The sequence below is a fragment of the Giraffa tippelskirchi genome, chromosome 2, assembly GCF_054371585.1.
Source record: "Giraffa tippelskirchi isolate mGirTip1 chromosome 2, T2T-mGirTip1v1.2.pri, whole genome shotgun sequence".
NCBI lineage: Eukaryota > Metazoa > Chordata > Mammalia > Artiodactyla > Giraffidae > Giraffa > Giraffa tippelskirchi.
In genome coordinates, this window is record NC_137276.1 from 231,984,893 (window position 1) to 232,012,062 (window position 27,170).

The following is a 27,170-nucleotide window of genomic DNA, read 5'->3' on the forward strand; positions in this document are numbered from 1 at the left end:
AATCAAGAGTGTGCCCTACATTTCAAGATACTGCTGCTGCTAAGTCGCTTCAGTCGTGTCCGACTCTGTGCGACCCCATAGACGGCAGCCCACCAGGCTCCGCCATCCCCGGGATTCTCCAAGCAAGAATACTGGAGTGGGTTGCCATTTCCTTCTCCAGGGCATGAAAGAGAAAAGTGAAAGTGAGGTTGCTCAGTCGTGTCCGACTCTTAGCGACCCCATGGACCGCAGCCTACCATGGGATGCAATCCGTCCATGGGATTTTCCAGGCAAGAGTACTGGAGTGGGGTGCCATTGCCTTCTCCAAGATACTACAGGGACATAAATATAAGGTAGAACGCGTTCACTACTGAAAGCTGCGGTGTTTCCTAGATTTTTTTTCAATCTGATCACAATTTCAAATATTCTGCCGTGTTGGCCCCATAAGCTCACTACTGTTTACAAATTAATATACTCGATTTTGACACAACTTCCCATTTCATTGGAAGGATACAGATAAAATGCTACAGGATTCCAGGGGTAGAAGGAACTTCCCATTAAATCCACGTTGAATTCAACCATTGGGAAACACACACACAATTGTTTTGGGTTCTTTTCATCAATGGGCTTCCCTGGTGGCTCAGTGGTAAAGAATCTGCCTGCCAATCAGCAGACACAGGTTCAATCCCTGGGTCAGTAAGATCCCCTGGAGTGGGAATTGGCAACCCACTCCAGTATTTCTTGCTTAGAAAATCCCATGGATGGAGGAGGCTGGTGGGCTACTGTCTGTGGGGTCAAAAAGAGTCGGACATGACTGAGCCACCAAACAACAACAAAATCAACACTATCCTCTTGGTGCTTTTTAGTTCTCATCCTCTCAGCTGCCCTGCCCTGATTACACAAGCTGTCTCTAGACCCAGGTCTAGGTGATTACACCTGAGGACAAGCTTACATGGACCAAGAGCCGTCAGTTCCTCTGCACCCCTAGGAATGGAGCTCACGTGAGGACCTCCACCAGACCGGGGTTAAACATCTTGTTGGTAAGTTAGCCTGGAAACTGAACCCTCCAGGTAGACACTGAGGTCGTCTCCCACCAAAACCAACCTATAGACAAGGGCTCTGGGGGACACTAGAGCTGTTCAGTAACAGCTCTATCCAGGGCACAAATTAGAAAGCTGGTCGGGTAATGCCAAGGGTGAGCCACAGGGAGAAGCAGCCCACACCACATCACTGTGGTTTCTAAGGCTGAAGCCGAAGCTGAAGCTCCAACACTTTGGCCACCTGAGGCAAAGAACCGACTCACTGGAAAAGACCCTGATGCTGGGAAAGACTGAAGGTAAAAGGAGACGGCGGTGGCAGAGGATGAGATGGTTGGATGGCATCACTGACTCAATGGACAGGAATTTGAGCAAACTCTGGGAGACGGCGAAGGACAGGGAAGCCTGGCGTGCTGCAGTCCATGGGGTCGCAAAGAGTTGGGACACCACTCAGCGACTGAACAACAGAGCAGGCATTCACTCTCAGGTCTAAATACTCTGTTTTTCCTTTTTAATCTACCTCGAGAATGCCTTGCCATCTTTCCGTACCCGATCGAGCCTTTCCTCCTAAGTGAAGCCTTCTCCTGAAACATCACTCCCTTTTCTGTGTCCCCAGCATTTTGTGCTTTTGTTCCGTGCCCTGCTCAGTCATGTCTGACTCTTAGTGACCCCATGGACTGCAGCCCACCAGGCTCCTCTATCCAAGGGATTCTCTAGGCAGCCACATTGTACATCCTCTGTCAAAGCTTCTGTTTGTACAGCTGTGGCCACTACTACATTTGCAGGCAACAGACCACACATTTGAATGTCCAGAGCCCAACACAGGGCCTGAGACTCTTTGCATGTGGATAAAACGATGCTTGAACACACAAAGACACAGGAAGACCATCAGCACTCGTAATTCAACAGTTTCAGCTGAAAGTCGTCCAATCAGCCATGATCCGCCTGTACCTAGAAATGCCAATCTCAGCTGCCTGAAAGTATTTCAACCCCCAAATTTCTTTTTGCAAGGGAAGTCTTAGCTTAACCCCCCCCAACACCAAAAAAAAAAGGTTTTTCTTGATACATTTAACAAATGCACCTTTTTTTTTTTTTGGAGCCAATCAAATCTCAGGAGTTAGCGCTATGGCAAGAAAACAGAATTAAATGTGTCCTTGTGTGTTCCTGGACCCAGTAAGTCCTCCTTCCTTCACAGCTCTTGGACCACAGAGACTGAAATACATCCAACACGAGGCAGGGGTCTAATGAGAACTGGGCTCCCGTCCAGGCACTAACCACTTTACTACCCAACTTTACTACCCTCAACTGGCTAGGGGGCAATTCCAGATTTCTGGAACTGGTGTCTGGCCAGAGCTTGTCCTAGGGCTAAGCAGCTAAGTCAGTGAGGTTCTCTGCCAGTTTCCATGGTTTGAACAGAGCAGGGCCATTTGACAATGTAAAGGGCAAAGGCCCTTTGCTTTCAGCCGCATGGTCAAGCATGACTGGTACTGACCAGGAGTCAGGGGCAGGAAGCGCCCCAGTTTCCTGGTTGCAACCTGCAAGTCCAAGGAACTTTCAATGTGGTTCTTATTCAAGGTCCACTGTGGACTCTCCTCTGACCCCCAGGACAGCTCCTCTACTGCTCTGAGATTCACTCTAATCTGTAAAACGAGACTGGGTGTCTTTCATGGTGGCATAAATCCTTTCCCCTGGGAACAGAGACTTCCTGGAGTCTATCCAGGACTGCTAGGAAGCCAGAACGGCAGGTCAGTCTTCGAGGAAGGAGTAAACGGGCTTCCTTAAGACATCAGAATCCCAGGTTTCTCACCTACATACAAAACGATAAAGAATAATGCTTCTTTCACCTCACTCACAAAAATGTGAGGTCAGAAGCCAGCCTATCCATAAAGGCACTTGAATGATAATGATGCTGAAGCTCTAACGTGCAGAGTGATGGTCATCTTCACCTGCTGAGCATCTCTGGGGCCCAGAGAACCCAACAAAAATAGTAACTTCTAAATCTGTGCCCCCTAAGGTGGCCACGAGCCATGCATGCTTTTGGAGCACTTAGACAGTCCAGACTGAGATGCACTGTAGTGAAAGTCACTCAGTTGTGTCCAACTCTTTGTGACCCCACGGACTGTAGCCCGCCAGGCTCCTCTGTCCATGGGATTCTCCAGGCAAGAATACTGGAGTGGGATGCCATTTCCTCCTCCAGGGGATCTTCTGGACCCAGGGATTGAATCTGAGTCTGCTGTGTCTGCTGCTTTTGCAGGCAAATTCTTTACCACTGAACCACCTAGGAAGTCGCTCAAGGCAGATACTGACACAAGATTGAAGGAAAGTATTTCAAGAAAATATGTGATGAAAATTCATTTCACCTGTTTCTTTTTACTTCTACTTTTATTATTATTATTATTTTGGCTACTGGCAAATGGAAAATTACATACAAGGCTCACATTCTTATTTCTGTTGGAGAGCACTGCTCTAGACTGATAAATACCTTCCCTGATGACTCAAGACGGTAAAGCGTCTGCCTACAATGCGGGAGACCTGGGTTCAGTCCCTGGGTCGGGAAGATCCTCTGGAGAAGGAAATGGCATCACTCCAGTAGTCTTGCCTAGAAAATCCCATGAATGGAAGAGCCTGGTAGGCTACAGTCCATGGCATCGCAAAGAGTCGGACACGACTGAGCGACTTCACTTTCACTTTTTCAGACTGATAAATATAACTTTTCAGTTATTTTTAAGCATGAGAGGATAGAAAGAAGTCAATGAAAAGAAACAGACTTAAAAATCAGAGACATTTAGCAATCACAGCTATATTTTTTGAAGCAGTAATTTTAGAGCTTATTCCTGACCACTAGAGCACTAACTGCCTGACTTCCCCCTGCCCCAGCTTCCTTTTTGCTAATGAGTCCAACTCACGTGCACACAGACTCAAGCAAGAACAATTCTAGGACCTGCCACGCGTGCAGTAAGTGTGGTCACCCAAGAACTCAGGCACAACTCTAATCCCAGTGGGTATCACGGGGAGCATCATTTTTCCAGTTCTTCTTTGACTCCAGGTCTGATGTGCAAAACCAGCACCTGCGTCACCTGATTTTTTACCGTCGTTCAGAACTGTTTTTGTTTTCTCAGACTTCCCTTGTGGTTCAGTGGTTAAGAATCCACCTGTCAATGCAGGGGACACGGGTTCGATCCCTGGTCCAGGAAGATCCCCTGGGCCGTGGGGCAACTTAAGTCCGGGCGTCACAACTCCTGAGCCCACACGCCACAACTACTGATGCCTGTATGCCCTCAAGTCCACGCTCCGCGACAAGAAAAGCCACTGCAGTGAGCAGCCTGCACGCCTCAACTAGAGAATAGCCCCTGCTCACGGCACCTAAGGAAAGCCCAAGCATAGCCAAAAATAAACAAAAAAATAAAAGTATTGTTTAACTTAAAAAAAAAAACTTCGTTTTCTCTTGCCATTTTTTCTTGCCATGTTTTAATTGAATCCATTTTATCCATTTTAAACAACTCAGCGGCATCAAACACGTTCACAGCATGTGCAGCCACCAATTCCATCCGGTTCCAAAGCGTCTCCATCGCCCCCGAAGGACACCCACTCCCCCCGTTTCCTCCCTCCAGCTCTACTGTTCTGAGCACAACTGATCTGCCCTTAAGCAAGTGAATCTGCCCTTAAGCACAGGAAGCTAACAATTTTATTTAGATGATGAATAAACCACAAGCCCACGGTGAGTGAATCATTTAGTATCTCTCAATATCCTGACACGGAGTGAGTCGCCTAGAATGCAATGGAAGACTTGGATAAGAACGTGCATCTCCATCCCCCCAGCTTCACGGGAATGAAACCCCCTCCATGGAGCAAGGTCCAGCCAGGGGTCAGGTCTCCAGGACCCCATGATCCATCAACACACAGGCAGGCCTCAGACTTTGCCTTGGGGAGCTGCCCAGTGTCCCCTGTCATCTCCACCTAATCCTTCCAGGAATCGGGTTCTCCCGAGTGTTGAAATGTCTCAGTCGGCCCCCATAAAATATCTGCCACATGCCAGCTGACGGGCCAACCTCCAAGGCCTAAGGGAGAGGACTCTAGGTGATGACGGGGTGGAGGACACACCAGGAGGACTGCGAGGGGCCACGGAGGCCACGCCTGGACCTGTCTTCCAACCCAGAATTCACAAAGGATGGGCCGGATGTCAAAGCGCCCGGGCCAGGGGTCCTTTCTTCAGCAGTCCCTTCAGCACTGCAGTGGCTATAAGAGGTCTGGGGGTGCGGGATGGAGCGTGTGTGCACTTCAGGCTCCTCTGAGCTGCACCAAAACTGCGAGGGGTGAGCACACCACCGTGTATCTGTCCTTTCTTTCCAAACGAGGGTTTTAAAATGCTGTCCACCCCATCTGGATGAAAGATGTCATCCCATTATAAATTCTTATTCCTCTTTTTATTGCCTTGTAAGCATTCTGATGCTGGCTTTTACTTGCCCAGATGTTTCTGTTTAAGGTGCTTCATTCAAATGAAATCTGAAGAAAAGTCTGGATTACCCAGCCACAAAGACCCGGGTAAAAATCCCCTCAATCATCCTGGTAATCCAAATAAATTCAGAGCATGAAGGTGGGCTGCCTGGATAGCTCTGGCTAAAAACAAACAAACAAAAATGCTTTGTCTCCCATTTCACTTTGCATTATTATAACACACTTAATTACACATTAATAATAACGGGAAAGACTTATTTTAAACCATAGACTACCACTTGCTGTAGCAGTAAACAAGCCATACATGGCTGATCTATCACTAACATTAACTGAAAAAAGCAACCACCGTATGCATTTTTAAGGCAATACGTGAGGCTTAAACAGAATCGAACTAGCTGAAACTTATTTTGTGAGTGAGATGAAAATGCCACCAGTTTTACTGCAAAAAAGTTTTATTTCAAACTGACTTAAAATCTATATTGAATAAAACATACAATCTGCAATGTACTAACCAGAGTGACTCAAGTGGAAATCATGTCATCGTTCTTAAAAATAGATAATCTGAAAATATCAACAGCCTCAAAGGAAAAATACCATATACTGTGAGTTCTACCACCTCATTTATAAATCCATCACGATGCCCTGTGAGTTTTCCAATTAAATTACTCAAATCACTGACTTTTATTTGTATGTACTTTGGTTTGTTTATGAATTCTGCTGATTGGTTTGCTATGATTCCCGAAGGCTAAAAGGTGTTTACAGGACAGATGACATCATCACCATGACGAGCTTAACCGTGTTTATACCAGTTGGTTTAGAGGGTCTTCAAAACATGGCTTTAAAATCACAGTTGTTATGCAGCTTAATGTGTTCCTGATGTTTCTGGAAGAATAGATATCTAAAAATCAAAAGAGAGTTTTGTCAAAAGAAAATCAATTAATCTACCTTATGAAGAGCTATTCATTCCTATTCATCACAGATAATGTGACATTTAAACTGTGAATACAGAGGGGTCTATCACAGAAAAATAAAAAAGTAAATAAACATTAAGTAGGCAATTCATACAAGTCATTACTTTATAAGAAATAACTAGGATATTTTATAGAAAGAGGAAAATATTCATAGAAGTATAAGAAATGTCCTATTACTGCATGCAAATTTACTGTTACCAGTTTAAAACTAAGCTTTTTTAATTTGTTTTGCAGCTACCTAAGATTCTTCAGATGAAAGCCCTCAAGTAGCACACAGCAAGCCTGTGGCCACAGACTTTCTATCTGAGCTTCCAGCGATGGAAAGGTTTATCTTTCAGAATTTAGTCCCACTGGTGTGTGATCACATTAGACAGAATTAATCTTTCTATGGAGCTGAAATAACCCTTTCTGTAGCTTTCACCATGAAAGCAGGTTCTGCCCAGTCAAGCTCTATACAGAATAAGTACAATTGGTCTTAGGCATCATAATATCTAAAGCATTCTTATTCCCCAAGGCCTTCTATAATCTCCAGACCAAACATCCCTCAATCCCTCACCATCCTTCAGATGATTTGATTCCAGATCTTCATCCTCCTGGTCAGATTCCTGTCATTACATTCTATTTACCAACATCTCTATTAATATATCAACTACATATGAATAGGTTTAAAAAAGAGAGATTACACCGAAGTATGAGTGGAGATTATTTCTATACAGAATTATGGGTTATTTTTATTTTCTTCTTTATGCTTTTCTGTATTTTCTCAACCTTCTACCAAAGGCATATGTAATTTCTGCAAAAACAGACTGGTTCCAAATAGGAAAAGGAGTACGTCAAGGCTGTATATTGTCACCCTGCTTATTTAACTTATATGCAGAGTACATCATGAGAAATGCTGGGCTGGAAGAAACACAAGCTGGAATCAAGATTGCTGGGAGAAATATCAATAACCTCAGATATGAGGATGACACCACCCTTATGGCAGAAAGTGAAGAACTCAAGAGCCTCTTGATGAAAGTAAAAGAGGAGAGTGAAAAAGTTGGCTTAAAGCTCAACGTTCAGAAAACTAAGATCACGGCATCTGGTCCCATCACTTCATGGGAAATAGATGGGGAAACAGTGCAAACAGTGTCAGACTTTATTTTTTGGGCTCCAAAATCACTGCTGATGGTGATTGCAGCCATGAAATTAAAAGACGCTTACTCCTTGGAAGGAGGGTTATGGCCAACCTAGATAGCATATTTAAAAGCAGAGACATTACTTTGCCAACAAAAGTCCATCTAGTTAAGGCTATGGTTTTTCCAGTGGTCATGTATGGATGTGAGAGTTGGACGGTGAAGAAAGCTGAGTATCGCAGAATTGATGCTTTTGAACTGTGGTGTTGGAGAAAACTCTTAAGAGTCCCTTGGACAGCAAGGAGATCCAATCAATCCATCCTAAAGGAGATCAATCCTGGGTGTTCATTGGAAGGACTGATGCTGAAGCTGAAACTCCAATACTTTGGCCACCTCATGCGAAGAGTTGACTCATTGGAAAAGACCCTAATGCTGGGTAGGATTGGGGGCAAGAGGAGAAGGGGACAACAGAGGATAAGATGGTTGGATGGCATCACTGACTTGATGAACATGGGTTTGGTTAGACTCCGGGAGTTGGTGATGGACAGAGAGGCCTGGCTTGCTGCAATTCATGGGATCGCAAAGAGTTGGACAAGACTGAGTGACTGAACTGAACTGAATGAATTCAATACTCATTCATTCAGTGATCATTACTGAGCAACCATCATGTATCAGGAACTGTCCCTTGAAGTGAGGATACAGCCACAAACAAGTTAAATGAAAATCTCTGCCCTTGTGAACTTACTTCTCACTGAAGGAGACACACGCAGTTCACAAAAAGTAAAATTAACAGCATGTTCGAAGGTGACATAAAATTGAGAAGGAGAGTAGGGCTGAAGTGATAGGATGGGCAGGGAAGACCAGTCTTCCCTGAAGGAAGGTGATAAAGATGTAAAGGAGGTGAGGGTTTCCCTATTGGCTCAGATGGTAAAGAATCTGCCTGCAATGCAGGAAACCCAAGTTCAATCCCTGGGTTGGGAAAGTCCCCTGGAGATGGGCATGGCAGCCCACTCCAGTATTCTTGCCTGGAGAATCCCATGGACAGAGGAGCCTGGCGGGCTGCAGTCGAAGGAGTCACAAAGAACTGGACATGACTTCAGGCAAATAGATGGGGAAACAGTGGAAACAGTTGCTGACTTTATTTTTGGGGGCTCTAAAATCACTGCAGATGGTGATTGCAGCCATGAAATTAAAAGATGCTTACTCCTTAGAAGGAAAGTTATGACCAACCTAGACAGCAGAGAGACATTAAAAAGCAGAGGCATCACCTTGTCAGCAAAGGTCCTTCTACTCAAGGCTTTGGTTTTTCCAGTGGTCATGTATGGATGTGAGACTTGGACTATAAGGAAAGCTGAGTGCCTAAGAATTGATGCTTTTGATCTGTGGTATTGGAAAAGACTCTTGAGAGTCCCTTGGACTGCAAGGAGATCCAACCAGTCCATCCTAAAGGAAATCAGCCCTGGGTGTTCATTGGAAGGACTGATGGTGAAGCTGAAACTCCAATATTTTGGCCACCTGATGCGAAGAGCTGACTCATTTGAAAAGACCCTGATGTTGGGAAAGATTGATGGCGGGAGGAGAAGGGGATGACAGAGGATGAGATGGTTGGATGGCATCACCGACTCAATGGACATGAGTTTGGGTAAACTCTGGGAGTTGGTGATGGACAGGGAGGCCTGGCCTGCTGTGGTCCATGGGGTCATAAAGAGTCAGACATGACTGAACTGTACTGAGCGACTAACACTAAAGGAAGTGAGGGTATAAGCCACTCCATGGGAGCAAAACCTTGCAGACTGAAGGAGCAACATCTGCAAAGGCCCTGGGGTAGGCACATGCTCAAGAAACACCTGGGAAGCCTGTGTGGCTGGAGTGGAGGGAACAAAAGGCCAGGCCCTAGTAGACGAGGTCAGAGGGTGCAGAGGCTCATGGACGTGCGTGAAGACGGGGGCCTTTACTCCCAGGCGGACGCCAGGTCTGCAGCCAAGGAGTGACCTGGTCTATGGAGTGTTTCAACAGGTCACTTTTAGCTGCCTGGAGGACAGACCCCAGGGAGGTCAGAGCAGAAGAAGAGACTGACCGGAAAGGAGAGTCAAGTCACGGTCCGGGCACGGGATGGCGGCGACACAGCGGCAGAGAAGCGTTCCTGTCCTGGCTTTCCCGGGGTCAGACGACAGGATGCGTGGGGCAGACACAGTTAAAAGGAGTGCTGGAACGAAACCACACACTCCAGACGCGGTCTCCCCGTGGCAGAGAGAGAGGCGATTTTACATTTGCTTTCCAGGGTATCCGATTCGCACAGACATTGAAACCCGACAGGCGAGCCGGCCAGCGTGATGAGGATGATTACACGAGGTACACAGCCCACGTGGGGTCTGACCTGACGAGGGCACGAGCATCTCTCACCAAACGCCTCCGCGAACCACAGTCTCCTCTCTCTGCATCCTTCCTCCACCCTCCTCCTTTCTGAAACGCCCCTTGTTAAGTTTCCCAGCCTGTGTCTGGTCTGTTTTCCCAGATCCCTTATCAGCTCCTGGCTTCACTTAATCTCCTCGTGGTCAGCTCATGATTATCCTCCTGGTCCCTTGAGACCTCTCATCGCCTTCCTAACCAAGAGGCTGGGTAGCCCCGCTTCCTTCTTCACCCCGATTCCAGACACTAAGCTTTGCTGGAGAAACCGTGCAATGTCGACCACAAATTCTACAACTTTTTAGAGTTGATTTGGAATTTACTACTGCTCCTTAACATTTTTTTTTTCATTTCTAATTCACTTCCTACATCATACCCAACACAGCTATTGAACGCCTTCTATTTGTCTCCATTGTTCTTAATCACTCAGTCATGTCCATGTCTTTGCAACCCTTTGGACTGTAGCCCGCCAGGCTCCTCTGTCCACAGGATTTCCCAGGCAAGAATACTGAAGTGGGTTGCCATTCTCTTCTCCAGGGGCTTTTCTCAACCCAGGGATTGAACATGTGTCTCCTGTGTCTCCTGCACTGCAGTTGGATATTTTACCCACTGAGCCAGCAGGGAAGCCCTCTATTTTTCTGTCTCTTAACCCAAACCTAGGGGCTTTCCTGGTGGCTCAGCAGGTTAAGAATCTGCCTGCAATGCAGGAGACCCCAGTTCGATTCCCAGGTCGGGAAGATCTCCTGGAGAAGGGATAGGCTACCCACTCCAGTATTCTTGGGCTTCCCTTGTGGCTCAGCTGGTAAAGAACCTTCCTGCAATGCAGGAGGCCTGGGTTCCATCCCAGGTTTGGGAAGACCCCCTGGAGAAGGGAAAGGCTACCCACTCCAGTATTCTGGCCTGACGTGGCAAAGAGGCAGACACGACCGAGCAACTTTCACTTCACTAACCCAAACCTGCCTTCGGGTCCCTCAGAGATGATCTTGCTTTCTTATGTTGCTGAGAAGAATGAAGCCGCATAAAGTAAGTGCTCTCTCACTCTCAAGGAGCTTCTCAGGAGCTTCACCCATCTCCTCCCCCTTTTTTCTTGACTCAGAGAAAAAAAATCTCCCTTGTGCCTTTCCCAATTCAACCCCTCCTTCTGTGCCCTTGAAACAGACCTGCCAAGGTTTGCTAGCTCGCAGTCTTATCGACGGTCTTTTCCTTTTTGTATCTTCCATCCTTCTTTCTGCGATGGATATTTTCTCTGTGCAAGAGAAATTTCTTCTATCCTAAAACAAATAATCCAAAACACCTCTTGATTCCGCTTAAGCCAACATTCAGTATCTCACTTTCCCTGTTTCAACAAAAGCTAATTAAGCCAGGAAGGCGCTATGATTCTCAGACACAAAGACAAACATGATGGGGGTCTGGCCTTCGCCCCTGTATTTCTCAAAGAAAGAACAGTCAGCACTCCTTGCCGTTCGGCCCACTTTATCTGTAATTACTTATAAGACTGCTGTGGGTGAACTCCACCAAGAGAGCTTCCATGGGGTACCCAAACCCACTCCCCAAGGGTGGGACTCTCCCTCTTCATCCATGTTCAAAATCCTCCAGCTCCGAGCTGTCTCATTAGCTCGAAATCCACTTCTTGCGCAAGAGCTCTACTCAACCCTTGCAAGCCAAAGGTCAGAATCCAAATTCTCCAAAGTTCTCCTCCCTCCTCTCTTCCATCCAACTCCATTCTTCTTTCCTCATGAACCTTCGCATTCCTAGAAATGGCCTCCCTGTCTTCTGGGCCTCGATGTCCAGCCTCCAGTCATCTTTAACTCCTCCCTTCGCTTCCCTGGTGGTTCAGACAGAAACGCAGGAGACCCAGTTTCGATCCCTGGGTCAGGAAGATCCCCCTGGAGAAGGGCATGGCAACCCACCCCAGGGTTCTGGCCTGGAGAATCCCATGGACAGAGGAGCCTGGTGGGCTACAGTCCTGCTGCTGCTGCTGCTGCTGCTGCTAAGTCGCTTCAGTTGTGTCCGACTCTGTGCGACCCCATAGACGGCAGCCCACCAGGCTCCGCCATCCCTGGGATTCTCCAGGCAAGAATACTGGAGTGGGTTGCCATTTCCTTCTCCAGGGCATGAAAGGGAAAAGTGAAAGTGAAGTCGCTCAGTCGTGTCCGACTCTCAGCGACCCCATGGACTGTAGCCTTCCTACCAGGCTCCTCCGTCCATGGGATTTTCCAGGCAAGAGTACTGGAGTGGGGTGCCATTGCCTTCTCTGGGGCTACAGTCCATGGGGCTGCAAAAGAGTTGGGCACGATTCAGCGACTAAATAACAACAAGCTCTGCCCAGAACACCTCACTGCCAACACCCAACTCCACCTTCCACGCCCACATCTTGTCCCTTTATTACCAAAGCCTGTTTCTACCCCAGATGTGAGTGGTAACCCTTCTGCTTAAAATCCCACAGAAGTTTTCACTTCTTTCCTGTTACCCCATCCATGTGTATTAGAACTAGCTTCTCTGGTAGCTCAGTCGGTAAAGAATCTGCCTGCAGTTCAGGAGACCTGGGTTCGATCCCTAGGTCAGGAAGATCCCCTGGAGAAGGACATGGCAACCCACCCCAGGGTTCTGGCCTGGAGAATCCACGGACAGAGGCGCCTGGCGGGCTACAGTCCATGGGGTCGCGGGAGTCTGACTCGACTTAGTGATTAAAGAGAGAGAGAAAGAGGTGCTGTTTAGCCCTCCCTCACTCACAGAGAAGTGCTCTGATCGCAGGCCCTGTGATGCTTCCTCTTCCACCCAGCACACACCCAGCAGCACCGGGACCGGCCGAGGCTTCCTCCCGTCCTGGTTTCACACGACCTTCCTTACTCAGGTGGGCCCGTGTGATAGCATCTCAGCCACTGCTTACTATGCAGCCCATCTTTGCCACCATCACAACAGCCTGACATGAGCTCATTTTAAGGTGTTGGGCACCAGTGCCCACACCCTCAAGAGAACACATGTTTCCTTCTCTGTGTTTACAGTGGTCAAGCTCTACTCCGGGGTCAAGGCCTTTTACTTCCTAATCCGTGTGTCCTTCTTAAAAGAAACACAATGAACTTCCCGCTAGAGGCGGGTGGCACCAAGACACAGCCTGGTCCAGCCCACAGCCCCCAGAGAGATGCTGGGAAGATGCTCATTCCTGGCCTCGACTTCAGAAACCACTGCACGTCTTCTGGGGAAACTCAGAGTGGACAGTGCAAAATGCCAAGGTCAAGCTACCCTCTGACCTTGGTTATGTCCCCTTGTCAAGCTCCCTCCCTCAGCTGGACATTTCTTCACAATAAGAAAGGTGTTCGGGTTAGGGACTTCTCCAGCAGTCCAGTGTTTAAGACTCCATGCTTCCATTGCAAGGGGACATAGGTTTGATCCCTGGTCGGTGGGGAGAAGGAGGAGGCGCTCAGTCATGTCTGATTCTTCGTGACCCCATGGACTGTAGCCCACCAGGCTCCTCCGTCCATGAGATTTCCCAGGCAAGAATACTGAAGCAGGTCACCATTCCCTTCTCCAGGGGATCTTCCTGACCTGGGGAGGCAACCCAGGTCTCCTGCATCGCAGACAGATTCTTCACTGTTTGAGCCACCAGGGAAGTCCCTTTGGCTGGGGAACTAAGATCCGATTTGCCATGCAGTGCGGCCAAAAAGAATTAAAAAGTAAAGAAGTGTCCAGGTCAATCCAAACGCATCTAAGTGCCAAGCAAAATGAATCGATGACCATTTATTTCTTGTCTGCATGGCCACATGAAGTGGTTCTCAACCCAGCTGACAAGCATTAGGAATAATATTCCTCTCCTAAGCCTCGAAGGTGATTGTACCTGTCTGCACAGGGTCTGCCTGTCTGGAGAACTGCTTTTCGTAATTTCTGCTGAGTTGGGAGTAGGAGAGCTAGGCTGTGAGAAGAAGGAAGAACCTAACAGAGACTCAGGGAATTTCCCATCTGCTTGGTCAAGTCTGTGCTGGATAAGCTGTAAGTCAGTTCACACAGTTAAATGAAGAGATGAGGATTTTCTGCCACATTCTTGACCCTAAATGTCCTGATTTGGAATTAATGTCCAGCTTCCCTTGTAGATGACCACAGGTTTATTCTTGCTAAAATATTTGGAATTGAGTTAGTGATGGAAGAGGGTATATTCTGTATCCACAGCAGGACCAGCCTGGCTGACCATGGGTACATGTCTGCAAGTGACGTTTACAGACCCCACTATCAATGCATTAAAATGAAGAGGGTATCAAACTTAAAAAAAAAAAAAAAAAAAGGGCCTCTGGAAGTGATTCTCCTAAGACCACACAAGAAAGAAGGCAAGGTGAGCAGTGAGCACTTAACTCTGAAAAGGCAGCAGCAAGGCCCCAAATGACGCCTGCCCTTAGAACCATAATGCACTCAGATGATGCTGGCTCGTGAATGTTTTTTGGTTTGCTTTGTTTGTTTTATTTACTCTGTGGAAACTGATTTGCCTTCCATAGGTGAAACCGGGTGACTCAGAGAGGAAAGAATCTGCTTGCAATGCAGGAGACCCAGGTTTGATTTTTGGGTCAGAAAGATACTCTGGGGAAGGGAATGGCAACCCACTCCAATATTGTTGCCTGGAGAATTCCATGGACAGAGGAGCCAGCCCAGAGTCGGACACGACTGAGCAACTAAGTACACAGCACATCACCACCTACATCTACAAAAGTAAGATAAAACAGCGCCCTCGGCCCATTCAGTACACTCTTGGCCCCTGAAATATTAATACTTCCATGAATCTAATAGGCCAGAAACAGCCCAACACGAGAATCTTTGCTACCCCAGCCAGCATCTTCTGTAAGACTGAACCATCGTTATTTAATTTGAGGCAGTATTTAAATTTTAAGGTATAATCACATGCAATAAAAAGTGCAAAATGCATAAAACATAACATAATCCTTTCCTCCCTGTCTAATTTAACACATAGATGCTAAGCAGAAAAGTAGCTAAGATAACTGAAAATTACATAATCATTGCTGTTTTGCATCAGACTTTGGTGAGGTGTATGATGACACAGAGCCACAGAGACACAAATCGCACCTCTTAGCAACTCAGCGAAAGCAAAAACTAGCAAAAGATGCCCCTCTTGTCTCCCTCTGCAACCTTTAATTATCTGAGTCAGGATCACAGCCAACCCCAAGAACCGGGCTTTGGACTCAAGCAATAAAGAGACCGATGACTGCTTATTTTAAAAATGGTAAAGACTTCCCTGGTGGCCCAATGGTTAAGATTTCACCTTCCAACGTTGGGTGGTGTGGGTTCAATCCCTCGTCGGGAAGTGAGGATCCCACATGCTTCAGAGCCAAAATAATAACAATAAGAAGAAGACAGAAACAATATTGTAACAAATTCAATAAAGACTAAAAATGGTGGTGGTGGTGGTTTAGTCACTAAGTCGTGTCTGACTCTTGCAACCCCATGCATTATAAGCCCTCCAGGCTCCTCTGTCCATGGGATCCTCCAGGCAAGCATACTGGAGTGGATTGCCATTTCCTTCTCTAGGGGATCTTCCCAACCCAGGAATTGAACTCAGGTCTCCTGCATTGCAAGTAGATTCTTTACTGACTGAGCTACAAGACTAAAAATGGTCCACACCAAGAACATCTTAAAAAATAAAAATTGTGGCACTAAACGTAAGTTGATAGTTATTCATTATCCACTTAATTTTTAAAATTATGTTAAAAAAAATAAGGCCTCTTAAACCAATATAGGCAACCGTTTTGAGATCCTAAATATGCTTCCCCTGAACAGAGACCATCCTCTGGTGGCTCGGACAGAAAAGAATCTACCTACAATGTAGAAGATCCAGGTTCGATCTCTGGGTGGGGAATATCCCTGGAGAAGGTAATGGCTACCCATTCCAGAGTTCTTGCCTGGAGAATCCCATGGACAGCAGAGCCTGGCTGGCTATAGTCCAAAGTGTTGCAAAGAGTCAGACATAACACGCACCACGAACGGGGACCATTCTCATCTGATTTTTTTAAAGGGAAACTAAGTGATAATTTTTAAAAACTCTATATACCCTGACTTTTGGATAGTACTGTTTTTGTTATCATTTACAACAGTTGTGTGTAAACTTTTGGAAGCACATTAGAATCACCTGGAGGCGTTTTTTTTAAAAAGATAGACAAGCCAATCTGCTATCAATTAAATTAGAATCTCTGGGGATGAGGACAAGACACAGGCATTTTTTAATGCTCCCTGGATGATGCGTAGTATCTCAGACTGTCAACCAATGTGTTAAAAGCATCATGTGCCAGCTGCTCAGAGGATTAGTAAAGTGAAGTCGCTCAGTCATGTCCGACTCTTTGCGACCCCCTGGTCTGTAGCCTACCACGCTCCTCTGTCCATGGGATATTCCAGGCAAGAGTACTTGAGTGGGTTGCCATTTCCTTCTCCAGAGAATCTTCCCAACCCATGGGTCGAACCCAGGTCTCCGGAATTGTAGGCAGACGCTTTACCATCCGAGCCACCAGGGAAGTCCAGAGGATTAGGGAAGTTCTCAATTAAGATGACACTCTATTGCACATCCTGACACTGCCCAGCTGTGCAGACAAAACAGGGACATATCCAAGTAGCTAGTTTAGCCACTCCACAAAAATCTCCAACTGGAAGTGTCTATCTAGGAAAGCTCAGGCTCCCCTAGCCTAGGTGTTCAAAATGCTTTTCTGTGATTTGCCGTCAAGGAGGTGTCCATCTCCGGGCTTCCCTGGGGACTCAGTGGTAAGGAATCCGTCTGCCAATGCAAGAGACGCAGGTTCCATCCCTGGTCTGGGAAGGTCTCACGTGCTGCAGAGCAGCCGAGCCCGCGGGCCACAACCATGGAGTCTGCGCTCCAGGCCCCGGGCGTGGCAAGTCCTGAGCTCACGTGCTGCCACTACGGAAGCCGCGTGCGTTGAGGCCGAGCTCCACAACAAAGGAAGCCACGGCAATGAGAAGACCAAGCACAGCAACGGGAGGGTCGCCTCGCTCCCCGGAGCCAGAGAAAAGGCCACGCGGCAAGAAGACCCAGCCCAGACAAAAATAAATAAACACACACACACACACAGACGGTAAAGCACAGTGGAGTGTCTGCCGGGAATTCTTTCACACTCACAACTTCTTCAGTTGCATAACTGGACCACGTCACGGGAGATGACATTGGCAAAACAAAGGCTAGTTTATATGCATGTATTTATTTGCATGGAGAAAAGAAAGAATTGAGACACAACACACCAGCAATAATCTTTGCTCACAGGAGGTGTCTCAGCCTGGGTTTCTTAGAAGGTGTATCCTGATGCTAAGCCTGAGAGCCGTTTCTTCGTTTGAGAGATGCAAACCCAGGGTGGTGAGAGTGAGGGTGAGGCAGGCAAGGAAGGAGGCGTGGGGAGCAAGCCTATGCACTGCCGCCCCAGGACAAGCCACAGATGGGAGAGACGGCCCTCTACGGAGACCCGCAGACGCCTTCCAGAAGGCTGCAGAAGCCTCGCCTCACCGCAGCGCATGGGAGGCAGGAAAAAGAGGGACTTCAGCTGCCCCTGTTATTCCTGAGTCCTCTGGGTCACTGATCAGAATTCACCCTGCGCCCTGGGTGACATCGTCCGGCCCCAGAGCTAACTGCTCCCAGGGTCGGTGCTAACTGCTAAGGCCGGTGCGGGGCGCCTCATCCAAGGGCAGACGGGGCAAGAGAATCCGGAAGACCTCCTGCTGGGTTGGCGCCGCAGGCAGGAAGGCTGGCACGGCAGGGGCAGGTGATTGGCCGGCCCGGGCAGGGGAAGCTGGAGGAGCCGGTCAGGGACTTGGCGGGCGGGCGAGGAGCCGGGGGTCTGGGAGAGAGGGGAGGGATGGGAAGGGCACGGGAGGTCCTCACACTCAAACTCTGCTCCACGGCTCCCATGTGAGCGGCGACTCCCAGAACTGAGAAAACAGAGGCTGCAGCTACCGCTGGCCACAGACGGGCTGATGGAAGTGGGGGTCAATGTGGCATAAGGTTTGTGGTGCAAGAAATAGGAGGCAGATGAATCAGCAAGGGCACCAGGCAGGAGAAACAGAAAACTAACAATTGGATGAAACAGGCTAGAGAATCTCAAGACAAACTTCTGTACACATAATTCAGGATGAAAGGGCACATTTTCACACCTGCTATGTTAAAATGAGTTATTCAATACAAGGGCAGTTTCAAAAATGTTTATTAAATACCCCTTTTTGGCAAAAATAGGTATATGTCATTTTGTTCATGAAAGCATAGACTGGAACGACGTCCATCAAAATATTGATTGTGGGTATCTAAGTCGGTAAGGTTTTATGTAATGATTTTAATTTTTGTTCAGCTGTTCACAATGACATATAGAGCTTTGTCATTGGAGAAAAGAACAAAAAGACTTTTATTTTATAGTCATAGAAGGAGACAGAGGAAGAAAAGTCACAGACAGAGAGAGGAATGTGAAATGACGGACCTGCAGCTCCTCTGTGACTCAGTCAGGTTTCCACAGCACTCTGTGGGCACAGGAGAACTGGCTAAATAAGTCTTTGATAATGTCCCTTTTCCTCCTAGGTACCCAAGAGACTACATTTCCCAGCACCCCTTGCAGTCAGTGTGGTCATGTGACTGAATTCTGGCCAATGGGAAGTGGGCAGAAGCCATGATGGTCTATGCAACTCTTGTATACTCCCAATTACCCCTTCTCTCTCCCACCCAGTGGCTGAGAATGGAAAGGCTTCTGAGGACATGCAGAAGAGCAAAGTCTAGGCAGAGGCTGGGCGGGAAGGAGACTGGATTCCTGAGTCACTGCCTACAAGAAAGATGCCAGGAGAAGCACCACACCAGGAACCCCTGCCTTGAACTGAGTGAGAAATAAACTTCTTTCATTGGACCCCTGAAATTCGGTGGTTCGTCAGAGCTATTAGTGGGCTTCCCATGTGGTAAAGAATCCACCATCTGCCAGTGCAGAAGACACAGGTTCGATTCCTGCATCGGGAAGACCCCCTGGAGAAGGCAATGGCAACCCACTCCAGTATTCTTGCCCAGGAAATCCCAAGGACAGAGGAGCCAGGCTGGCTACAGTCCAAGGGGTTGCAAAAGAGCTGGACGTGACTTAGCGACTGAACAACAACAAAGAGATTTTAGTCTTCTCTGGTTAACTGTGAAGTAGCCCCTCACTCCGGCCCATGCCGGAGGGCATGCCCCCGCAGGGCAGCCCGCTTAGAGCAACTTGGAATTACCGGGATCTTCCCGTATCTGCCCCAGGACCCCATCCCATACTTCATGAGACTCTGCATTAAGACACTCACAAGCCCATGTATTCAGCCACTTAAAGCTACAGGTGCTCATGAAAAGAAAGTTCTGTTGCTGTGACCTGGTACCCATGATAACATGGATGACATTCCTTAGAATGCCAAGAAAAGTGTTAACTCTCTCTAACTACAAAAAAATGAGAAATTCAGGACTTCATTTTTAGTTGCTAACATATGCATTTCTGAAAACTTTATTTAAAACCAAAAGAAATATTTCCATATTGAATTTCAATAGTGCAATATGCTGTTTGAGAATAAAATTAAAAGATCCGGTACATAAAGAGCTGCAAAGTTACATAATCCTCACTGTTTTTCACTGTGATGTGTGCCTCCAGGTTGCAAGTTATAAGTGGATTAAGCAAGACTTTGTGCCATGTGCTAGTAAGAGACATCTCCCAGATTTCTAGGGCTGCTCTGGGGGTTTTAGGGATCTATGAACATCAAAGAGCAAAGATTTATTATCTTAAGAAGAAGCTAGTATATTTAAAAACAAGACGGGTTAAATCTTGAACACCTTAGAAGTCTTGGGGCTTCAACTAACCATAACAACAGAGTGACCAGAGCTTTTTTACGTCTCTTCAAGGTGCAGATTAAAGCCTAACCACACAGGGAAAACAGTATGTGTGTGGACAATTTCCCTTGTTTCCTCAGAGGACTCTCAGAATGTTCTAAAGTATGTCTTTGGGATGACTGTTCCGTAAAGACGCACACCTCTGCACCATCTGCATATGTACCTCTGTTCTCTGCACGTAAAGATACAGAAATAACTGAAATCGGGGAGACATGAGGTTTTCCTTGTGTATCAGCAGCTGAATGAAATTTTTTAAAATTCTGACTTGGAAGTATTTTATTGTTTAACATATGCTGTTGGCAACTGGCATTTTATATTTAATTTTACCACTTTTTCTTTTAACTGGAACAGGACATTAAGTTCTTGGCAGAACTTAAGACTTTTGGGCTCATACTTTCAGCAGAGGTCCTCATTCTAAAGGCAGGGACCAGACTACTGAGACAGAACATGTTTAGAGATGCGCCAAACCTGGTCTGGTGAACTCAGCCCAGCATTGATTTCAAGGACACAACAGAAGGAAGGAGACAAAGGGGAAAATGGACAAGTTAGATGTGACGAGAGGGCTAACCACACCACTCTCCCACTCCGAAGTTTCTCACCCCGAAACAGGTCGGAACGGTGCAGGGCAACAAACCTAAAACTGGACAGGCGATTGCAGACTTCCCTGGTGGTCCAGTGGGTTCAGAATCCACCTGCCAAGGCAGGGGTCATGGGTTTGATCCCTGATCCGGGACGATCCCACATGCCTTGGAGCAACTAAGCCCATGCACGCCAACTATTGAGCCTGTCTGGGAGCTGTAACTACTGAGTCCGTATGCTGCAACTACAGAAGCCTGAGAACCCTGGAGCCCATGCTCCCCAAAGAGAAGCCCCCACATCACAACTACGGAGTAACCCCCGCTCGCTGCAACTAGAGAAAGCCCGCGCACTGCAGCAAAGACCCAGTGCAATCAAATTTAAGTAAATAAATAGTTTTTAGAAGAAAATAATTAACTGGGTTTCTGAGCACATGAAAATAAAACTATACGTTAACAATTATAAGTGACCATAAAAAACTCTCAGTGGATGTGAGATACTGTTTGGGAGATGAAGCAGACATTCAGTCTTAAGCAGGTGTGAAGAAGTCGTGAGGAAAGTAAGGTTTTATGTGCTCTTTACCGAGTCCAGCTCATTCCGTAAAATGGTTACATACATGTACGCTGGCAGTCCATGAAATGAGCACAACTTTGTAAAACTCATGTTGGTACCAGTTTTAAATTTCAGTCTTCCAGAAAGAGTAAATCATAATCCTATCAGGTCCCATGAGGCATTCTATTTTTCTAAACGCTTTAAAAACTTCTCGTCCAAAGGAAAAGATTACAGCGAGTGTGCTTCAAACAAGACATCATTTTCCGTCCCTCTCCAAATCCTCAAACGGTAAATAGTGATGGCATGGAAATACAAGTGGTGTTTAACGTCGCCCCCACATTCCACAGCCCAGAATAGCTTCTTCTTTGGGAGCTTTCTTTCCATCTTATATCAATAAAGTGGCTTTAAGTCACCCAAAAGGAAGACATGAAGAGACCTGCCAGGTGTACTTACCACACACAGAGGTGACAAAAATTGCACTGCAAAATGAAGGGGAAAATAAACGACTCCAAGGAATAAACTAAAAACACGAAGACGCATTTAAAAGAAATGAGGTCATGACAGCAGTATTTGTGAACGGTTGAACCATCAATACAGGGAAAGCCGCGAAACGGACAAGGTCGTTCATCAAGATGGAAGGAAACATGTGAAATAACGCCAAAGGAAGTCACTGAGCAGATAATCATAATGTAAAGACAATATCAGAGGGTAGAGAAAGACAAGCGAGATCAAGATTCAGTCTCCCGTGGGGACCCAGCACAAACAGAAGTGTCACATGGAGGAAGGCTGTCTACCGAGCCCCACAATGGAGAGAAGGCTTTGCCCAGCATTGAAGCCATGGACCCTGCTTGAGGAAGCCTAGGAGCCTAGTGTGGACATACCCTGAGTAGAACAGGAAACGCACCTGGGTACCCGCCTCAGTTTTCTTCCGGTCCCCAAATTCCCAAATCTGGTAGAAGCAAAAGGTTTGAGCAGAAGCATGGCTGAAGCAGGGGTGAAGTTGCCTCCTGGTGACCACATGTGACAGGAGCTTTCTTTTTAATTGAAGAACAGCTAAGTCACAACATCATGTTAATTTCAGGTATATAGCACAGTGATTTAAATATATATATATATAGTGTGTGTGTATATGTATGTATATAAATACACACACACAAACATACAGATGTATTCTTTTTCCGATTCTTTTCCCTTATAGGTTATTACAAACCTATTGTTGAGTATAATTCCCTGTGCTATACAGTAGGTCTTTGCTGGTTGTCTATTTTATATATGTGTGTATATGCTCAGTTGCTCATCCACGTCCCACTCTTTGCAAACCCATGGACTGTAGCCCACCAGGCTCCTCTGTCCATGGGATTTTCCCAGCAAGAATACTGGAGTGGGTTGCCATTGTCTCCTCCAGGGGATCTTCCCCATCCAGGGATCAAACCCATGTCTCCTACATTGGCAGGTGGACTCTTTACCACTGAGCCACCTGGAAAGCCCATGTTATATACAGCAGTATATATATGTTAATCCCAAACTCCTAATTCATCCCTCCCCTCTTTCCCCTTTGATAACTGTAAATTTGTTTTCTACATCTGTGAGTCTATTTCTGTTTTGTAAATAACTTCATTTGCATCTTTTCTTTTTTTAGATTTCACACATAAGTGATATCATATGGCATTTGTCTTTCTCTTTCTGATTTACTTCACCTACTATGATAATCTCTAGGTCCATCCATGTTGCTGCAAATGTCATTATTTTAATCATTTTTATAGCTGAGTAAGATCCCATTATATGTATCTCCTATCTTCTTTATCCGTTTATCTGTTGGTGGACATTTAGCTCCTTTCCATGTCTTACTTATTGTAGACAGATAGTGCTGCTATGAACGCTGAGCTGCATGTATCTTTATGTCTTACAGTTTTCTCTGGAGACGTACCCAGGAGAGGGACGGGGTTGCTGGATCATATGGCATCTCTCGTTTTCATATTTTAAGGAACCTCCATGCTGTTCTCCATAGTGGCTGCACCAATTTACATTCCCACCAACGGTGTAGGAGGGCTCCCTTCTCTACACACATGAGGGGGCCTTTCTGCTTTCTAGCACCAAATCTGATAGGAAATCAATTCCCTCTCCTTGAATCTCATGTCATTTCAAGCACTAAAGGTTGGGCAACCCAGGCCCAAGGCAGCATTCGAATAAAGCCCCACTAGTGGACTTAAATGCTGAGGGGGACAAGCATTGATGGAATGACCAACATGATTTGGATGTTTAGATTTGAAATCTGAGGAACCAATAAAGCCTTAACCAAAAGCCCTAAGAGAAATTTACTGTGAATTCTGAATTGTAACCGGAGGCAGATAATGTAACAAATAGAGAAAAAAAAAAATTGTATATCCAGAGGTCTAAAACCAAGAAACATCCAAACAGTAGCATCAATAATCTAAAAGGATTTTTTTTTAATCATCTTTTTTTTTTTAAGGATTCCAATTTTCCATCACGGTGGTACTGGATGAACGGTGGAAATTCTCAACAGTGAAGGGCCCCAATTGAAGTAGCAAGGACAAAAGGCTATTTTCCTGTTGGGAAAATTGTAGTTCATGGGAAAAATAGTTGTCTGCAGTATTGATGTAATGTTAATTTCTCATAGGATCATGGTTTAAAGGATTATCTTGGTTAAATATATATTGGTTAGATGTGTAAATGCTCGTATCATTAGCACACATTAAATGATTTTATACATAGTTTCCAGGGGTGGGTTAAGAGTGGCTTGTGAAGCAACTGGAAGCAAATGGCACAGAGACTATCCAGGGAAGACTTGGTGATAAAGGGTCTCCCATAAAGAGAGCGAGGGAGAGAGACTGTGTAATGGTTATTGTTATAGATTCACTGCATGGAAAAACATTTTCCAGAATTATGAATTAATTAACAGCCTAGAATTCTTTTTTTCATACTTATGAACTACATAATGAAGGACTGCAATGCATTTTGCATAGCTTTCATTTCTTTAAAATTGCTGCTTTCTAAAATTCGCTGTTCTCTCACATTTTGTTAGGCAACCCAACTACTGATCAGTACAGTTTCACCCAAGAAATAGCAATCGTTGGACATTTCTGAATTTATCCATATTGCTTTTTTTCTTGTTACATTTATCCTTGATTTTGAAGGATTGCTTATGCTTGTGTCACTGCAAGCAGTCAATACCCAGTCATTGTGTAGCAGATAATGATACTTATTGTACAACAAAGCCTGAAATTTTATCAACTGTAAACCCCTATAGTTAGGTGTCTCCCTCCTAATCCATTCATCTATACCGTGGCCTTTTCTCCCTTCACACTCAGCAGGTTCATAAAGTTACTTGCCTTTAGTGATTTCACTTTCTTACAGTATGCAATGATGAATGTTGATAAAAGGAGAGATTACATTGAAAAAAATAATAATAATAAAGAACAGGAAAGCAAAGCTAAAAGAAACAGCAGCTCTGATTTATTTCTCTGTGAGACTCTTGGGTCTCCTTAAGTGTTTTCCTGTTCTGGCTCTCCAAATCCAGCCTAAGCGAAAATGAAGAGGTATGGTAGATGCTGTTACCCACACGCACAGTTCCCAAAGACCCCAGGAGGGTAAAGACCAGAAAGAAGCAAAACTAAAAGAACATAAAACAGGAGAGCTGGGTTCAATCCCTGGTTTGGGAAGATCCCCTGGAGCAGGGAACGGCAACGCACTCCAGGATTCTTGCCTGGAGCATTCCATGGGCAGAGGAGAGCCTGGTGGGCTATAGTCCACGGGGTCACAAAGAGTTGGACACAACTGAGCGACTTTCACCCACTCACTCACTTTGTCAGCAAGGGCATTTGCTATTCAGCAGAAGACAGTCCTACAGATGGTAAATTTGCAACCCCCTTCTATAAAAGGACGGAGTAACAACGTCCAGCAAAGGATGGCTCTGTCGGGCTGTTCCCAGGAGGCGGCTACTTGCTGTTCTTGTCTCTGCTGACACCCCTGACAGCCCCAGAGGCGGGCCCCTCAGGTCTCCCTTCAGGAGAGAGCCCAGCGTTCACCTGAACCAAGCCTCCAGACGCTCACAGCCCCTCCGCCTGGCCTCAGACTCATAACAGAGCCCAGCAGGGCGCGAGCGCCTGGCCACTTCTGCCCATCCCGGGACCACTCCAGAGGCACCGTCTGCTCCAGGGCTCCCCGCTGGGCTGGTCAGACGATCCCATCTGCATCTGGCCTTGGCTATCCCTGCCGACGCCTGCAGCATCCTGGTAGTATCCTTCACAGGAGGACCCCTCCCCCGCAAATAATCTTCCTGCATTCTTAATTCTGCTCCAACATCTGCTTCCCAGGGAGCCCAGCTAACACAGTGCTCCAAAAACTGGTGCTGCGCTAGAGCAGAGTGACTCTCCACACCCCAGTCTAAAGACCAACACGCCAGAAATTAAAATTTCATGCTGCAAACTAGATATTGCACATAGAATGGATAAACAACAAGGTCCTTCTGTATAGCACAGGGAACTATATCCAATCTCTTGGGATAAACGATAATGGAAACGAATATGAAAAAAAATGTATGTACAACTGAATCACTTTGCTGGACAGCAGAAATTAACACAACACTGTAAATCAACTATACGCCAATTCTAAAAAATCATTTCCTACCAAAAAACTGAATTTCATGCAATTCCAATTAACCATGTTATTGGGCCATATCAAAGGGAATAAACAAGCATCTAAACTTTAACTGTCAGTGAGTGAGCTGAGGATTGAAATGTCTTTATCATCATGATGACACAAAGTAATTAGGACTGTATATAACACGCTACTTTTATATTTTTGGGTAAATCTAAATAATTTTATGGGAAAAAAATAGACAACCAGCAAAAATAACAGCAGATACTTGATAAATCATTCAAGCGATGTATATCCTATCAATCAAAAGGTTTTCTAAGACATATACATTTTAATGAGTGTATTTTAGGAGAAAAAAACCTGGCAGGATATTATGCTAAGTGAAATCAATCAGACAGAGAAAGACAAATACTCTACAATTTCACCTAAACGTGGAATCTAAAGCCAACTCATAGAAGTTGACAGTGAAGTGGTGGTTGCCAGGGGCTCAGGGTAAGGGAAACGGGAAGATATTGGTCAAAGAGTATAAATTTCCAGGCACAAGAAGAATAAATTCTGGGATTGAATGGACAGCATGAAGTTGACAACCCTGTATTGTGTACTGGAAGGGTCCGAAGACCTGAAGTGTTCTCACCCCAAAGGAAAAAAAGAAAAAAAAGATACTTATGTGAGGTGATGGAGACATTAACTAACCCTATTACAGCAATCACTTCATAACATACATGCAGCAAATCCTCACCTTATAACCTTACACAATGTCACACACCAAATTTACCTCAGTAAAGCTGGGGAGAAAAACCGAGACACAGAGAAGCTGTGTCATTGTTCTCTTGTTTATAGCCACACCTCTTCACCAGGCATGCCTTACGTCACCTAAGGTTTTTCATTTTGTTTTGCCTTGTTTTTATTAATTATCAGTGCATTTTATTTTAACAGCCCTGACTAAAATCAAAATAAATTTGCAAAAATGACTATAAGATTTTTTAAAAATGACTGTAAACTTGATAAACTAAGTCGCACCAGAGCACTGCTCTACTTTAAAAAAAAAAAACTGAAGTGCGGTTGATTTACAAGAGTGTTAGTTTCAAGTATACAACAAAGTGGTTCAGTTATACGTATTTTTTTAGGTTCTTTTCCATCATAGGTTATTACAAAATATTGAATATAGCTCCCTGTGCTATTCAGTAAATCTTTGCTGTTTTTTATTTTTTTCTAATTTCACTTTTGAGGAATAAACTAAAGGGGCTTTTAAGTCCTTTTACTGAATATGTGTGAATTTTCCATTGCTAAAGACTAAAGAATAAGAACAACAGCATATTGTTTAAATTATTCAAAAGAGAAAAATATCCTCTCTCTTTGGGTCTGTTTTCTTTCTTGATGCTTTTGTTCATGGCTAATATTGCCTTTCAGTTCAGTTCAGTTGCTCAGTCGTGTCCAACTCTGCGACCCCATGGACTGCAGCACGCCAGGCCTCCCTGTCCATCACCAACTCCCAGAGTTTACTCAAACTCATGTCCATTGCCTGTTTTCTGTCTAATTCTTCTAGGACGACCCTCCTCTGAAAGCCAAATAGGAAACCCACCCATCACCT

The 27,170-nt window shown here is 45.6% G+C and overlaps 1 protein-coding gene and 1 long non-coding RNA gene across 7 annotated transcripts in view; one reads left to right on the plus strand and one right to left on the minus strand.

Moving 5' to 3' along the window:
* The window catches only part of ERG (ETS transcription factor ERG), a 322,953-nt gene that overhangs the window by 176,647 nt on the left and 119,136 nt on the right, over positions 1 to 27,170 (minus strand). The gene's annotated exons all lie outside the window — the stretch shown is intronic.
* On the plus strand, positions 19,527 to 24,423 carry LOC145539328 (uncharacterized). Its single transcript, XR_014077717.1, has 2 exons — positions 19,527 to 22,043; positions 22,872 to 24,423. It is a non-coding gene; the product is annotated as an uncharacterized LOC145539328 (long non-coding RNA).